The sequence below is a fragment of the Rhyacophila brunnea genome, unplaced genomic scaffold (genome assembly GCF_057557595.1).
Source record: "Rhyacophila brunnea isolate RB1 unplaced genomic scaffold, BYU_Rbru_1.0 scaffold_18, whole genome shotgun sequence".
NCBI classification, from domain to species: Eukaryota; Metazoa; Arthropoda; class Insecta; order Trichoptera; family Rhyacophilidae; genus Rhyacophila; species Rhyacophila brunnea.
The window spans coordinates 2,880,925-2,900,027 of NW_028232837.1; the positions used below are offsets into that span (position 1 = coordinate 2,880,925).

The window sequence follows — 19,103 nt, forward strand, 5'->3', positions numbered from 1 at the left end:
ACTTTTATATAATATAAACTTAGGTACATCAAAAGAATCACACTATACATTGATTTAAAAAAAATCCCTATTATAGAAAATCTACTTAACCGATTTAGCGCGTTAAAACTTTTGCATAAGAATATAGTGTATATTATACGTATTACTTTGAATTGCATCCCATGTCTTAAAGCACTAGCTATTCTCTTGCGATGGTATAACTCGCTCGAGCATGCGCCCTCTACGGAGCGTAGAGCCTCGTAGCAGCGTAGAGGCAACGGAGGTAAGCCCGTCGGAGCGCGATACTTTGTCCCTAGTCAGTTGTCATCTGGCCACATAGTCACACGGTCGCGTAGCCGTCGGGTTGCGATCCGACGCGTTGATATCTCTCGGAAAGTTTTTCGATACGATCACCGTAATAATATTGCAATTTTATAAATATTGTTTTTACCCCGTTGGGGCGATAATTGTAGGAGTGAGCGAGATTTAATTGGTTTTCAGGCCTGCTCGGACTGTTTGTACGATATATCATTGTTGGGAAACTTTTTTGTTTACAAACAAAAATGAGTTTATAGGATTTTTTTTATATGGAATAAAATACTAGAAATATTATTTATACTAAGGCACTTTGGCAGTTAAGTCAAAGTATAAAATAAAACATTAAACAACATGTGTTTTATAATACTATGCAATACTTACCTTACCTACAGTGGTGAAACTGAGATTTAAAGCTCTATAATTGATTGCATACTTATTTTATTATTTTAATGTTACCAACTGTCAAATTGAATTAAAAAGTCATTCGGTTTGAAAAACAAATTGAAAACGTTATAAGTCATATTATAATAATGACCATGACCGGTTTATTTTGATTTAAATTAAACTTTCTAATACTGATTTTAATAGTGTTTTTTGATAAAAATATTAATTATAGAAAATGGCAAAGCTCTTTCATTCTTAATCTAATAAAAATACAAAACGATTTATTTATTTCCACTACATGCTTTTATTGGTCTTCTAGTTCTTTTATATTTAACATGTTAATAAAAAATATTTCAACGTTTAAACTTTAAACGTTCTTTCTCGAATTGTTGTGTATTAATTATTTATTTACTTTAAATAAACTAAAAATATAATATTTAAAATTAACCGTAGTAACCTAAAAATTAAGGAATTATTATGGACGATTAAATTTATAAAATAGAGAATATTATTAAACTATTTTTGAAAACTGTTTCTGGAACAATTATATCTTTTTTTTTTTTTTAAATTATATTCATACATAGTGACTTAAAGTTTTTTTTAATGTACATCTTAAACTCAGTTTTGAAATATTTAAATAAATATTTACAATAATCATCAATGCGCACATTATAAAAAAAAACTATTTAGCATAGTTTCAAAGTGATAATTAATAACAGTTATATACTTAGTTAATGAGAAACAATGGGAAGTTTGGAGACAACACGAGAACTATTTCATTACAACAAGAAACCGTAAGTTTAATTAGAATTAATATTACACTTTTTTTAGCCATATCAATTTATTTATTTTATCCACCGCTTAATGCATATTCGAATTGTATGGAATTATGCGTTAATCGAAGGCTCTGTATGTGTGAGAAATCGCTAAAGACATTAGGTGACCATTCGATATAATCAGCATGCTATTTGAATGTGGTAATTAAAAAGTAATTATCTAGTCAGCAGTAAAGTTAAACAATTTATTCTGATACTAATATAAGGTTTCATTATTTAATTTTACAGCATAGCTATAATCTGATAAGTCTTTAAAATTGTTTAAAAAAAGATATTTAAATATAGAAAAATTCATATTATAAAAGTACAAACTTAAAAACATAAAAGTACTTTACGTGTAAACTTTTAAGATTCATTTACTTTAGAACTGAATACCCCATTTGGTGATAAAAGATTACTTGTATGTAATATTAAATTCAATACCTAACAGCAGGTTCAGTACACCACACCACATTTTTTCCCATAAGTAGCAGTATCAAGTGGCTAAAATATTAATTTAGTAAGTAAAAGCTAAGCTACCGAGCTGCAACGTGCAGAATGTTAATTTGACGAATATTGATCAATGTTATTTTATGAGTATTTTAATTAACTAATATAATTATTGATATAATTTTACTATTATAAAATACTAAAAATAAAAGTAATTAGTCAGTTATACTAGTCTATCACAAGCATCGTTAATAGCCTCACATAAAAAACTGATCAAATACAATTCGAATATATTTTTTTTCATATACAAATTATTAGGTAGGTAATTAATGTAGTACTAATTCCACTTAGTTAACTAAATTAAAACACTACAACATAATATTATGTTTTGTTTCAATATATAAAATAATGTATTTTTTCCAAGAATTTACACACAAATATAAAATACAAATTACTTTTCTATTCCTATTCCGAAAAACATTTAAATTTCACAAATAATAAAGAACATCTTACCGCAAATATCAATCCATTTTTTTTTTAAATTTTGTGATAAATATATAAATATTATGTAGTGTTATTAACACTGTCAATAATTAATGGTAGAAATATGTTGTTACATAAAATAAAACACACTATTTAACATAATTTTATTTTCATCAGGACCAGTTGAATCCGCTTCAAAGGAAAATTATCAACTTATTGATTCAATATTAGATTTTTAATATTACAGTTATTTGTTGAAATAGGCAATGATTAAATAAAATTTAAAGATAATATATTCTATTCAAAAATAAATTAATGAAATTTACTTAGGTTTTCAGTAAATATTAGTGTAATCGTATTTAGATAAATATAAACTGTATAATAAGAGTTTAAATAGGACAGGTAGTCCTCAAAACTATATTTTTAGATAACTGCCTAATTCCAATATGCCGACAAAATTATTTAAAACTTGTTTTTATTTACTTAATTAAAAATATATCATTCAACGTAATATTGTGTAATATTTCCGTATTACTATGGTTATTAGCAAATTTATAAGTAAATATTTAGCAAGTAGCAATTTTATTCATCATTCAAATAATATCGTACCTACTTAATTAAATTTTTTTAGTAAAGGAATATTATGCAATAACTTATCGTAATCTTAATAAGATTACGACGGCAGTACAAAGCTGATTAAATTAGTTGTTTTTGTTTTTTTAAATTCATTTAATTAAAATTCCGTAAGAAATTATATTGTGGAAACCTTGCTAATAGAGAAATATACTTTGATTCAACGAATTACGTGGTTTTCCATTATGCGCCACAGTATGCAGTATATTAAAGTAAAAATTTAATACCATAGTTTATCCACTTAGTAATAATTATCACATAATATCGAGAGCATACTGACAGAAAGCATTATCTCATTAAAACAAGTTCTGAGATAATCGCAAAAAGGACTTTAATTTTTTTTCAAAGCGTTCTCCCGCGTAGATTTTTTTATGATTTAAAAACATTTTTTCTACATTATAAAGACTAACCTTTATGGCAAACACAATATACGACATGTTACAAGTCCTGTATTTTGTATACGCAGAACGCATTAGGTCATAATCATGCTTTCTATCAGAATAAAAAAATAACAATATGATTTAATATTGTTTCTATTTTCTCACCATTATATCCTATGCCTTCGTGCGTTTTACCAGGACGTAGAGCGTAAAATTTTATACATTTTGGCATTTAAAACAGAAAAACAGCAAAAACTGAAATAATGCGTTCTGTCAGAATACCCTCGATATTAAATTGTTTTACTTTTGCTAATTTATTATGATAAGGGCCTTTCAAGATAAGATGACTTAAAACAGAATTTGTAAATAGCATACGAAATAATCATAACTTTCTTTAAGACAGTAATTTGGAAATCCTTTATTGCACTTCTTCTTATTGTGCCATCCCCTAGCGGAGGTCGGCCACCATCAAGGCGATCTTATCTTTGTCGTCTGCTACCCGGAACAGTTCAGTAGAGCTGCACTCGTACCAATCGCGGAGGTTCTTAAGCCACGAAATGCGGCGCCGTCCTCTGCTACGCTTCCCATTGATCTTTCCTTGAATGACAATTTGGGGAATGCTGTATTTTTGTCATCTCATAATGTGGCCGAGGTATTGTAGTTTCCTGGTTTTGATACTACGTAGAATTTGTCGGTCCTTCCCCATTCGATTGAGAACTTCAACATGTGTCACCCGGTCAGTCCAAGAAATTTTGAGGATGCGCCTATACAGCCACATATCGAAAGCTTTAAGTCTCCATCACATCTCTATTGCACTAATAATTTTTTTTTACCATGTCAGATCCTTAAAAGATCATATTTTGTGGAGGTTGTATTAAAAGATTTTTGTTTTTACAAAAATGGATTTAAGACACTTGCTCAACCTATTCTGTCCATATTCTAGTTCAAACACTCATTGGAAAACAATATGTGAGTTAACTAAGCCCGAGATTCGTTCTCAGCATCCACAACATTATAAGCTGATGCGATAACCACTCAGCCATCGTAGGCGAAAGTAAGTTTACAAACTAATTTTGATAGTGATACTTAGATACTAGATAATGATTTTTTAATTACCACTTTTAAAATGCACGTTAATTACATCGATCGGCCGCCTGGTCATTACGCGCCAGGTGCGTCTTCAGCGTCCAAAGTATTAATAACATTTAAACCCTTATTCTGTCCCAGTCCTCACGAATATCCCATTAAAAATTTCCACCCATATACTCAATTATACCGTGAAAAATTACCAAATCCTTTTCTACATTATACCTATAGCTTATTTTCAACCCTCACCCCACAGCAGCAGCAGTGGTGGAGGTAGGCTGTTAAGATCCGACATTAATAGTGCACACTAAATTTTGTCAGTCAACCATATTTATTTTCATTAAACTAAGACAACAAAGTATAATTACTGTTTGTTTTTCTAATGTAATTAAACCTTGTCTAATCAGTGACGTCCCTAGACAAAATGCCGCCCCTAGGCAGTGCCAAAATGCCGCCACATTTTTTTTATACATCACTTTTTATTATCCTTTCATGACCCCAATATCTAAGAATTGTGTTGTATGGATGTATTACTAACAAGATATAGGTATACTACTAAATCTATTAATTATACATGCCATCTCTGCTTTAATAGACAATATTGCGAGTCTACGGTTTCAAATAGGTACATTTAAAAATATACCTGACAACTTCCATAACTCGCGAGTGACTGTGAAGAATTTGACGTCCAAGGATAGCGAAAGTAAACTACACATCGCGAACCCAACAAAAAAATAAAGCCCTGTTGAAAATTTTATAGTATCTAATTTATAAATTTTGTTTCCAACCAGTGAGCTGATTTTTTTAATGGAAAGATATTTCCGTTATTACTAAGTTTAGGTTACTTTCTATTTATATCTCTATATTCCTAATGATTCTCTTCGATTTTCCGCCCTTTGAGTAACTGCCACCCCCAGGCGATGCTCAATCTGCCTACCCCTACGGGATGTCACTGTGTCTAATCCAAGCCATAGTAGATAATAGTAAAAAAATATTTGTTTATCTATAAAATATCTAAAATTATGCCATCAAACCATAAATAGTTTTAGATACTTTATACATAGAAGAATTTTATCGATTATGGTCTAGCTTAGACAGGACTGAATGAATTAAAAAAAATAAATAGCACCATCTGTAATATGTATTCTTTAATCAACGAAAACAAAAAAATATGACTGAAAAAGTGTGCACTATGTTTGTCAGATCGCCCATAGGATACTTTTACTATTACGGTTTTGTTAAGGCAAGGTTTAATTGAATTTTAAAAACTGACCAGCACCATCTGCATATTTTATTCTTAGTTGAATGAAAACAAATAAGTATTGTAAGTTAAAATTAAGTATGTTCAATATATTATGGAATGTTACATTCTCAAAATCTTGTGAATTATTCGTTGACTAAAAGAAATGGTATATTAAAATAATTGTTAACAAGTTCAAGTAGACGTTATAACTAAAATATTTGGCGAGAGCCGGGCGTCGGTTAGTAATTAAAAGCATACTTCAGTGAAACGACAAATAATTTTCAATAATAGGTGGGACGAAATTTCGGACTCGATGCCAATCGGAGAGCGATAGTCGGGCTGTGAGCACATCAATTTGTTTTGTGATGGCGTCGGAGGAATATTATATTCGTAAATCGTATAAAGATGATTAAAAAAACGTTTCGCATTTACTCGAAAAAGAAAACATGTCAATGAATTTAATATTATTATTACTAATGTAACAATAAACATAACATTAAATGGACGCATGTTTAATTTTTATGAGAAATTATGTTTTGTTCTGCACACGTCGATTGCAAAATCTGCGCGTCGCGTAGTCACGATCTTTTTAGACCATGCCTCAGCTTAAGGTAATTAATACTCCTTGATTTAATACACAAAAACCGATAGTCAAAAATTACGCAATTTGATAAGCATTTTATATTGTATGACCTAATAGTTTAAATTGTCGCAATTAGAAAGGACGTTTTCAAGTTATGAAAGAAATACGTTTGACTGTCAAAGTTCAGTGTCCACTATTTATGTCGGATCTTAACAGCTTATCTCCACCCTTCGCCACTGCTATAATAATGATGATATTATTCTTTATATCATGTAAATTATCAAAAAAAATGTCAAAAAGGGTACAAACTCTAGAAAAAGCTCTAAGAATTTCAAACTATACATTATTATATTTTTAGTTTTTTTTGTCAGTCAATTTCTGGCTCGTTTTATTAATGGTTTCTTTTGTTTTCGCGTTGAGTGGCTGGTTGACGAACTGAAGGCGTAATTGTTTCAAAAGAAAAGTCCAAGAGTTCGCTCATGCAGTGCCGTAAACAACTTGCCAGGAGAAAAGAGTACAAGTTCCCGTGGAAACTTTCCAAAAATAGGGCGAAACTTCTCGAGAGTTCTGCGTGCCGGTCATAATTTCCAAAGGGAAAAGAAAAAAGAAAGGATACATCTACTGCCGCTTAACTGTTTCAGTCAATAATCGCCTCATTAAGCTGTTTTATTTTTGAAACTAAGTACTTCCGCCAGATAAAAATAAACAACGATTAAATAGGTACTGTTGGCATTTTGGTTATTTCGTGTTGTCACCGTGTATTATATATTTTACCACGTTTTTCTTAGCTCGTATTCTTGTTTGTCCGGTGGTTTTTTATCTAGTACAAATCTAACAATCGATTTTTAACTAACTTCCCGACTAGCTAGATATTTGAAACTTTTAGAATATATCAGAACACGATGCCAATGCATTCTTTTAATACTTTTAGCCATCTTTAAGTAGAATTGAATTCATTTTCAGTTAATTCTGTTATGTATGAAAAGTTATTTCGACACCATTATTGGTTGCTAGGGGTCTGGGGTCCTAGCAACTAAATTATTAATATATTATACGTGCGTTACTCTATGGAAATCAATATGACATTTTAGTATTATTTTTATCAAGTACAACATTTTTTAAGAAGTCCGAAAATTTAAAAACGTTGTATATAAAAAGTTTTTTTAATCTTGTAATTAAGGGGGTGGTCCTATCAACTAAATTATTAATATATACGTGCGTTACTATGGAAATCAAAATGACATTTCAGTATTCTATATTTGTATGTTTGTTTGTTGCAAAATAGCAAGAAAATGATTTGTTGACAATTGCCTTAAATGTCCTAAATTATTAATACATAGAATTGTCAAGTTTATATGATTCAACAGAAAATTTAAAAACGTGGTATATAAAAAGTTCTTTTTATCTTGTAATTATTTTCCTTGACGTTTTCGACTTATTGCAGAAGCCGTTATTAATAGATGTGTTATAGTAGGTAACTGTTGACAACTGAAATACGCAGAAAAAGCTTAAAAGAAAAAAAAATCTGTCAAGGATGACGTATACTATACCTTTATTCTTTGACTTAAACTATGAAGCCATTTTCAAAGACGCATTATAAAATAAATTATCAGGTATCATAAATTAATGGAATTCTTATTATGAATTGGTTGTGCTTTTTGTAATTTGAAGATGCTTGTGGATGTTTTTTATGTTGAGAGAGATGGCGCTCTGGATCTGGTTCGAAGTTCACTCACTCACACACTGGTAAACGGACGGTTCGGAATGATACTCTAACGGTATTACTTGTGTTTTTGGATAAATGATGATGACAAGTTCAGGATGGATGATAGGCGCGACATTTGCTCAAACCTTGTCAGATTTAGCGCAACGAAGGTCGAATTGTATCAGATCATGGCGCGATAGTGTCTTAGCTTTAACAAGTCTAGACGCGTCGCGTCTGCTGTCTTGAAGTAATTGCGTGTAACTGCGTGGACAATCGTTGGATAAATCTAGTCATCCAGTGGTATCCAAGAAGTACAAAATGTCCGCAAGGTAGACCTAGAGGCCGCTGGATCGATGAAATGATAAATTTCTGCGGAAGTACGTGGCGGCGCAACGCACAGAACCGAGAGAAGTGGAAGCAGCTTGAAGAGGCCTTCATTCAGCAGTGAATAGATTCTGGCTAATGATGATGAAACAATTAAATTCGGTACAGTCGGTTAGTTTGTGAATACTAAAACATAAAACATAATATATAGGTTAGTGAGTTTGAATGTAGTATCCTGATATAAAATACTTGTAGAGCTTAATTTCTATAGATTATAAATATGGATAATCACAAAATTTTTATCGTATATTCATGGAATTTTATAATTTAATATCTTAGTCTTTATGCTTTATTAAATACACAAATTAATCACTATTAACTCTGCATATTAATTAAGCTTAAAGAATCTCTCGCTGACGGGAACGTTTTTAGTTTGACTTGCAAAACACAGCTGTTTTATACGATAATAATATGTTCTTGTGTTATAATATAAAAGTAGAGAATTATATTTTTAGTTGAACTCAAATTTTTTTCATGAACGTTTAAACGTTTATTTTTGTTAGTTTTTTTTTTTAGAAATAAACTGGAATATATTAATTAACATTAAATTGGAGTTTAATTTTGATTGTTTGAATAATATTGCTACTGATATAGAGAGTGTAGTGTTCGATGTGTGGGTTATGGTGTTGAGGATGATGATGAAGAAGTCGAAGATGTATGCAGGAGCGAGTTTTATTTGCAGCGTAACGGTCGGTACGATAGTATAAATACAATGACAATACATATTACGTACTGAGATAGTTACGAGCCTGGTACTTAGAGTCGAGTGGCATTTTGATAAATCAGTATTCGTAATTTGTACAGTCAAAAGTAATACCTAAACATTATATTCCAGTACATAATTATATTGAACGAGTCAGCGGTTTAAATACGAGTAGCTGTGAATTTTATTTATTATTACAGTCATAATATAATATGATACTATGGGAATGGATATTAGACTAATTTTCCATTGCGATACCGTATTTAATATCGCCAATCAATTTGCTGACACAGGTAAACAGTTTTTTACCGGTATATGAGTCGCTGGGAATTTATTATTGCGGTCGAATAATTTGATACATTGAAAATAGATATTTGATCAATAATATACTGACAGCTACAAGAATAATGATTTTAAACTATAATGTAAATCTTAAAATATTGAAATCGTGGTTCTTTGCTAAAAAGTTGTAGTTTTATTAATTCAGAATTACTTGATTTTTCACACACATGGGCATTGAAAGACTATAGAATTATAGCAACCAATGGGTTGGAAAGATTTCGTTAGTAAACTCAATAAATATTGAATTAATAAAATTAATTGAGAATTAATATTTTTTTATTCGTTTATATGTATATTATTATGGTTTTTCATATTATGTGGTTACTATTTTTGTCATTAAGCACTTTTAAATGTTATATAAGCCTAACATATAGCTCAATAATGTCACAGATTGCAAAATGATACGTTGTACTACTATGGTATGATTGGGGATTTCAATTGCCATGAATAGGATACTTCTGCAAACATTAGTGTTCTCCATATTTTTGTACGATGCCGAGTCATGGATCCTGAAGGCAAGGCAGCGGAAAGCAATTGATGTCTTCAAAATATGGTGTTGGCACCGAATGCTTCGTATTTTTTGGACAGAGTACAGGGCGAACTAGTCAATTATCCAGAGACTGCAGTTAAAAGAATGGCTCCCTACAATATATATGAGTTGCATTCTGCAGTTTTTTGGATCTATTATTCGGCGCAGACCGGATAACCTGGAGAAACTGATGTTTTTGGGTAGACTCCAAGTATTTGGGAACAGAACTCACTCTGCTCTAAAAGAAGCAGATGATCGAGAGGGGTGGAAAGTCTTGGTCGCTCAAAAGATCAAAAAATTCCAAGGTGGTCACGATACTTAGCAATGAGGAAATGACCAAGAAGCAGAAGCAGAATATAATAAAAACTCCATTTCAAATAAAACAAAACTGTACCTACCTAACGTTAAAGAAAATCTGTGAATTTTTTTTTTTATGCAAATCACTTTTTAATTAAATTTTAAGAATAATATTCTTATTATGTACTTACGGTTTGTTTGAATAATAGATAAGCCAGATCAAAGTTCTGTTCAGGTGTCCGCAGCATATTGTGACCAAGACAGGTTCAACGTCGCCCTTTCACTCTCAGCGTGATGAGAGGCTGCTTGGCTAACTATCTTATCTTCTCGTCACTCCTAAAGTCACCGTCCCATTATCCAATCCCATGATTAGCTACTGTAAAGTAGCACTGTCAAAATGCAAGCGTGAAATATGTGTCATTTAGTTTCAACCGAGTATAATCGTGAGCTTCAAACACTCCGGATCAAGTTGAATGTTACTCTAGCCATTCCTATTCGGATTAAGAAAAGCAAAATGGTAGTCCAAAAAGAATTTTTCTTCACATGGTAGATAAACAAATCATGGTAGATATTATTTTTTGTCTATAACATTAGATATAGTAATATTACAAGTTTATCTACTATCAATATAATTCGTATTGGCAGACTATATAGGGTTTCCGGATTATAACGAGTATACTTTCAAGGGGGTTTTTTTAATCAATCGAGTATAAAAGAATGTATCATCAATCAAATTTGCCACGTGTCTGAACCATTTTATATCTAACACATCCTTTTAATACAGTGTCTTATTTTCCTAGATCAAACAAAATATTACACAGTTAAAAAAGATTTTTAAAAATAACGCCGAACAAAATAAACTTTAGAATGAAAACGATCAAACTTAACAAGGTGAATATTTGTTGGGTACGTAGAGTATTATTATATTGACTTATTAATATACAAGAAACGACTTTTCCATTATAGGCTTTTGTATTATGAAAAAATATAATATTATTATTATATATGCAGGGGCGGCTCTAACTTAAGGGTTCGTAGGGATCATCCTCGCATCCATATCATATTGTCAAAAATACACGTAAGATATTTTTGTTATTGGACATAATATACCTATTTCATTACATGATTAAATAAACTACTTATTTATTTATTTATTTTATAAATTCTAAGCCCGTCGCTGTTTTATAGAGATATTTATTATGATTATGCAAATAAATAAAACTATTTTTCGCTGACCGGATTATGACTCGGTACCATCTCATTGCCGCTGTACGAAAATCTCGTTCCACAAAGGATGCGAACACATTAGCGTTAGTGTACGCATATTGGGGAGCGATTCAAATAACCCCTAAGTGAGAAAAAAATCTCGCTGTATTTAAGTCGTTCTTCAAAACCGATAATGTAAGTGTATACTAATTATTATTATTAATTAAGTAAGTTATTGTTTTAAAAGAGGTTTTTTAGGTGTGAGGAACGACTTTTACTCATCTCATTAATAAAATCATATTATTATAAGTAGTTTGGTAGGTATACCATGAGACAGTAGGTGGGTATGTATATTTAATAATAATGGGTAAAACCCACCACCTAGAAAGTCATAGAGTTGTAGAGTAACTGCCACCGTGTATATATTATGTAGTTTGGAAACAAGTCAGAAAAATATATAACTAGTAGTAACTACTAATACTTCACCCTGTCACGCCCCAGCGTTGGGACATAGGGCAAGCACAAGTTCGCGATATTTTCCTCGTTTCAATGCCAACTCACGCGCCTCCCGCCATGTTAGATCTGCAGCGCGTAGGTTGGTTTTATAGTACCGCTGCAGGGTGAGGGAGGGCCCTTGAGGATGTGCCACAAGGGTACGAAGCGCTGTACTCTCTGGCGGTATCCGGAACACATGTCCCGGCTACGTGAAGCGCCTTTTCATGATCACCACAATCACCGAGGGCTGCCGTGTCTGCTCACAGTTGCGGTGGATTCTGTCCATTTTATAGTAAATTCTTCACTTTGTCACTTCAGCCTGTGTTAACCTTGTGGCCGTTTTACCATGCAAATTTTTTCTCAATTTTTTTTTATTAAACTCTCTAAGATTTCTAGGCCAATAGTATATTGTTCAAAGAATTATTGTACAATATTATACAACTCGGCCTATAAGCGTTATGGATCCCAGGTTCAAATTCTGGGTTTGACAAGTACACATATTGTTTTTCAATTTGTGTATAAGTCAGATTATGGACCTAATAGGTTGAGCAAGTGGCTGATATCCATTTCTCGTAAAAACAAAAATCTGTTAATACTAACATCCACTTCGTGGAGGCCCATATGATCTTATTAGGAACGGACATGGTAGGGATTATACAACTAGAACAGATGACAGTCTTTAGCCAATAGGCAGCTCATCCAGCATTGACGAAATGGTTACGTATTCTATCCAGGACTCCTACAGAAGCCGTCGCCAGTGGTATATCTAAAAAACATTTTCCTTTTCTTGTGTTGTAATGTCCATGATTCAACCTGATATAATTATTATACAACATGTGAAAAAACACTTGGGAAAACATTAATAAATGTTCTACAAATAATTATATAATAAAATTATACTTCTACTTACTACAACAGGAAACGTGTTATGTAATATTATTTCATACACCTTCCAAAGCTTGCAAAATTTTCTTACAGTAGTTAGTATCCACGTCTAAAAATATATGTGTAGTGTCTGACAATAACTTTGCTTCCAAAATCTCAGTGAAGCTTTTATTACTTTATGGGATTTTAAGATTCATGTTACCTCAAGGAGAGTTTAGAGCGAGCTTTAAGCTATGAAATTCGAAGGATATAAACTTAAACAAACTAGAGTCTTAACGTCTCATAATGTTATGTTCTGATGTTTTAAAACGGCCGCAGGAAACTTCTTACTAAGGTGCGATAAGCTTCCGTGTTTATGAAGTGTTTTGTGTGGAAGGAATCTTTCGGATTAGTTAAATTGTATGTAGTTTTATTTAATGTCTTATTCTTTGTCTCATAGCTTCACTACAATCCATGAAGATTATATTTATTTTAAAACTAAAAAAAATCGGTATGTGTACTTAAGCACGCACGTCAGAAGTTATACTTATTTGGTATAACAAAACATAAACAAAACTTGTGATAACCTAGAATCTTCGACTAGCTCTTAATTTATCTTGTTAAATTACACTCAATAAAAAGGGCCGCTTATTGGAGCGCCATTGGTTTATTTCTATCCACTTTAACTTATATTACTAAATTATCATTTATTTTATTAAAAATAAATTGAATTAAAAAAAAATTTAAAAAAAATATTAAATTAAAATTAAAATTATATTATTTCTCGTTATTTTTATTTTTAAAGTAATAACTGTCACTCTGGCGTTTAATCGTTTGTTGACGTAAGGAATTGCAAATGGACGACAATAATAAATTCGCTGCCTAGGCATCGGAACAATTCTACTATCAAACTTGCGTTTGTATATAGCTAGCTGATTCGCAGCTAACTTCATACTGTCGCGAACTTTCGTAACGGTGTGCGCGCGTAGCTGTCAATTTCACTCTCTACCAAATGCCCCGAAAGAAGTATAACTTCAAAAACAGGTGGCAATGTCACCTGTCAAAATTCTTCTATGTGACTCAAATTCGTTCATTTATTAATGATTCTACCCAGTCCATAATGTTTCTATTTTATGATCGATTGTGTTAACACACTTCCATTTTAAAAAAAAAAAACTAGTATATCTATAAAATATCTAAAATTATGCAATTAAATCATACGTAACTTTGGATATTTTATAGATATAATAATATTTTTTATCTATTATAGTTTGGTTTAGGCAGGGCTTATTGAATTTAAAAAATGAGCAAACAATGTGTGTAATATGTATTCTTAATCCAACGAAAACAAATAAGTATGAATAAAAAAGTGTGCCCAATTTTGTCGTATCGCCCAAAATATACCATCATTATTATAGTTTGGTTAAGGAAGGGTTTAATTGATTTTTAAAATCTAACCAACACTATCTGTAAATTGTAGTCTTAGTTCATTAAAAACAAATAAGTATGACTAACAAAGTTGAATGTTCACTATTTATGGCGGATCTTAACGGCCTACCTTCACCCTTCGCTACTGACACACTAACTTAGATATTACCGAAATGCCACTTTATTGATTTTTTTGACACTTTCACTTCGATTCATCCAATTACTTAATCTGTTTAATTTGAATCCAGCATATTATTTTTAAAGATATCGATATTTTCATGTTATTTTCAAAATCGTGTTTCCTCTCCAACACTATACTTTTCTTTACACTTTCCGCTAATCTATCACAAATCAATTGTAATGTCATTTAATACTTTCCATAAATACTCGATATTGAGCTGAGTGCCAATGATGCTAGTATTGCATTGTGAGCATTTGTCAAACTATTGTGAGAGTATTCGATATTTGGTTTTCTCTGCACCTTTGTTAATACATCTTATACCTGTCTTTATCTATTCTACATATACGCATATTTTTTTCCCTCGTGCATTACAGACAGACAGAGAGATAAGTCAAGACAAAAATAAGTTGTAATGTCTTAATTCACATTGTCTTGCTGTTACTTCTGTTTACTATCTTATGTCCCGTATCCATAAGCATCGTTTCCTAACAAGCCTCTTAAGTCATTATTCCTTCAACTAATATTTACTAACCTTATAATATTATTACCTACCTATGCCTTATACAAATGATTCTCTTTCATAATGAATTTTATCATTGGTAAATAAATGAATTATTTAAATTACAGGAAAATAACAATACTAAGAAATAGAAAATATAGTCATTGATTTTTTACACTGGCCAGTTTTTTTTAAAAAATCTATTGCAAGCTTTTAAAGCTTCACCTAGCAGATACGTGAAACTTTTCCTATGAAAACAACTTTACTGGAAACTTCAAAAGTGAACTCGAAATATCAGTGTTTCAAAATAGAATGTGCATTTTTAAATGAACAACGACAGCGGCCGCCATTTTGGCAGCTGATATACAGCCTTATTTTCTCTAAGTGTTCATAAATTTACAATTATTGTTATACTCGAGCTTTTAAGTCTAATTCAGTTGCAGCGGGTAAGAAATTGGCTCAGACGGATTTGCAAAATTTGAACAGTAAATTTTCTTTACGAACTCCGGATGCAGTTTTGGTTAGAAGAACTTTTATAAATCAAACAAATATATTACACAAATATTTATCATTTTGAAATTTTATTTTTTGTCCGTGTCTGTTACTTGGAGGTACAGAATAGGTGGTTCAAGAATTCTAGGCATTTTCCAGTAGTTTCACTTTCAACCAGATCACCTAAGCATCAGTAGTTTTAGTGTATGGTGATATTAGTATGAATTTTTTTAATTAACTATTTATTTTTATTCAACGAATAATTTACAAGATTTAAAAATATAACATTCTAATTATTGAACAAATGTAATTTTAAAAACACTTATGAGAAAATACAGAAAACTAGTAGAAAAAATCTTTTTTGAAAAAAGTAAGACACCCTGCAGGAATCGAACATGTATATCTCAGGTTTCACGCTCATGCACATAGACCACTATGCTATCGGCTAATGGCTCTTAATATTCTCTGAAGCGCTTTCCAAATTGAGATACTATTGGCGATCGGCTTTTGTATTAGTTATGATAGTATTAGTTGCAAATTCAGATATGACCAATTTATTTACCCTACGCCTAAATCTTTGGCTGCGCTTTTCATAGTGGACTGTAATTTTGTATTCATAATCATTCCGTCTATATGAATGGACGCGAAACCCAAGATATGCAAGTTCGATTCCTGTTGGGTATCTTACTTTTTCAAAAAAGATTTTTGGTACAGTTCGGTTATGAGGAATACAGCGGAAAACACATTTTGAAAATAGCCGATATACTGAATTATTTGTTAGGTTAACCTAACCTAACCAAACCTAACCTAACATAACCTAACCCAACCTAACCTAAACTAACCCAGACTAACAAATAATCCAGTATATCGGGTATTTTCAAAATGTATTTTCCGCTGTATTCCTCATAACCGAACTGTACCAGATTTTTTGTATTAGTTATAATATATTTTCTCAGAAGTATTTTCAAAATTATGTATGACCTATACAATACTTCACCCTATAAAAATTGTATTTATGTTCAATACTGTATTGATATTTTTTTCAAATATTTCCACCGAAAGTGAGTAAGTACGTATACATGAAAGGCGAAACGTGAAATTCTGGAGCGCAGTATGCTCGATGACTTTTTCATTTCTGACGTATAGAATAAAAGCGGATTGACGAAGCGAATGCATATTGTTGGACGAACGATACACATTCGCGTGATGTATCGTTTTGCGTTCCGCGCGTTCTATTGCCTCCCGCAAAGACTTGCCTCGATATTAAACATGAATCAAATGTTTAACGCAATATGGTTTTTAATATCGCGCGTTGTTTTTCGCCGCAGCGCGTTATTCGGTTTTCGCAAACCCAATAACAGATATACATATTTACAGTCTGTTTCACTTGTGTGTGTCATGCCGGCTTGGGAAGGTTGTCGGATTTGCAGTTGTATCCAAAAAGCGTCGTCTAAAAATCTTTAACTGACACACCAAATCGATATTTTATCCCTTTACATGTAAATTGTACGTAAAACATTTCACCGTGGTACAGTTCGCCGTGAGCTTTCTTATCGGAAAGAGATGACCGTCTCCAATTTTATTAGATCCAATTTTCATAGGTGATTTTGTCAAAATTCATGAATTCAAGAATGAAAACCTAACCTAACAAATAATCCAGTATATCGGGTATTTTCAAAATGTGTTTGCTGCTGGCTTTCTGTAAAGTGTAAACGGACAAGAACCGTGTTTTATTTAGATATGAATTTAATGTCAGTACTATACGACCCAAAGCGGTTGACGGTCTTTAACGCTTTCGCTGCTGAAGAGATAATGAGATTTTAATTGCCTCCTTTAAAATGCACGTTAATTACATCGATCGGCCGCCTGGCCATTACGCGCCGTGCGCGTCTTCCGCGTCCAAAGTATTAATATATGGCCAGATATTTACGATACAATATTTTACGGTGAAGTGTGATACAGCGATTTGGATACGTACAAGTTTTCGCACACGATTTTGTCCAGCACAGCCTTGATTTCTTCTGTATCAGAACTATTTTCCAGGCTTATTATTCACCATTAATAAGGACTGCGAGACTAAAAACCATACAAAATCATACATTTTCAGTGATGTACTGTGTGTTTTATAAATTTTAATTTCTTGATTAGAAATAATTATTCTACAATTTAAATGTCATAATATGTAAGTACCTAATTAACAAGATGTTTTTTTATTTATTTATTTTATTTATTAAGGAAACAAACAGTTACACATTGATTACAAAAATTTAAAATATAATAATGAAAATTTATTGCAACCAGCAAAGTTTAATAAGTAAAATAATTAATAAATACATATATCAAAGGGTCGATGTTACGTCGAGTATAAAAAATCACAAAAATATACAATAATAATTACAAGATAAAAAGAACTTTTTATAAACAACGTTTTTAAATTTTCTGTTGAATCATATAAACTTGACTTGACTAGCTTAAACGATCAAAAAAAATGTACTTGATAAAAATACTGAATAATGAAATGTCATTTCATATTGATTTCCATAGTAACGCACAAATATATTATTTAATAATTTAGTTGTTAGGACCCCCTAGCAACCATTAATGGTATTGAAATAACTTTTCAAACAAAACAGAATTAACTAAAAATGAATTCAATTCTACTTAAAGATGGCTAAAAGTATTAAAAAAATGCATTGGCATCGTGTTCTGATATATTCTAAAAGTTTCAAATGTCTAGCTAGTCGGGAAGTTAGTTATAAATCGATTGCAATATTTGTACCGGACAAATAAGAATGCGACCTAAGAAAAACGTTGTAATGTAAAATACAATCTACATTCTTTGGCTACATTATAAAACTCAAAATTTAGAAAAAAATGCGTCGGCTTTTGGATTTTAAATCAAAGTATCAATAATTAACCTAATTACTAACTGGTGTCAGAATCACTATAATATAATAATATAATATGATAACGCAATTCGATAAGCATTTTTTCATGTAACAACCCATCATTTATGTCACTCCAACCCTTGGTGGGTCTTGGCCTCTTTCAAAAACTTCCTCCATCCTGAACGATCCATTGCCGACACTCTCCAATTGTTTTGACCGAGCATTTTTAAATCTCCCATAGCACAGCACAGTCCAGCCATCTCAATTTCAGCCATCTAGGTATTCTATTGCCATCGGGGGTTGCGTACATAGCTCGCCTCGCCGATAGGTATATCCTGAGGCATTTTATTCACGTGGCCGATCCAGCGATCCATGTAACAACAACAACTACTAGTTTAAATTGTTGTAATTCAATAAGATGCCCGTAGCTAAATTGGAAAAATATACTGGTTCAAATCCAGCAGATACAGGTTCAAGCCCGTTGGATGTCGTATTTTTTTCTATAAATGATTTTTTCTAGTGTCTATATACACGAGATATTTTCAAATTATGTACCTATATTATTATAAGAGTATCATTTAGAATTTGCGCTTATACGTATATTATCTCTAGTAGATATTTATAACATACATAATTTATTATAACCAATAGAAGAATATAAAAAATAAATGTTTGTTTAATGTATAAGAATTGGTTGCGCTTTTCACAGTGATCTGTTATTTAAAGATGCTTGTGG

General features: G+C 31.6%; 1 protein-coding gene across 1 annotated transcript in view; it reads left to right on the forward strand.

Moving 5' to 3' along the window:
• Positions 1-318: 318 nt before the first annotated feature.
• Positions 319-19,103, forward strand: part of LOC147073115 (lachesin-like) — a 152,458-nt gene continuing 133,673 nt past the window's right edge. The window contains exons 1-2 of the mRNA XM_085945277.1: positions 319-394; positions 1,266-1,475. The gene's annotated coding sequence lies outside the window, so the exon portion shown is untranslated. The remainder of the gene's footprint in view (positions 395-1,265; positions 1,476-19,103) is intronic.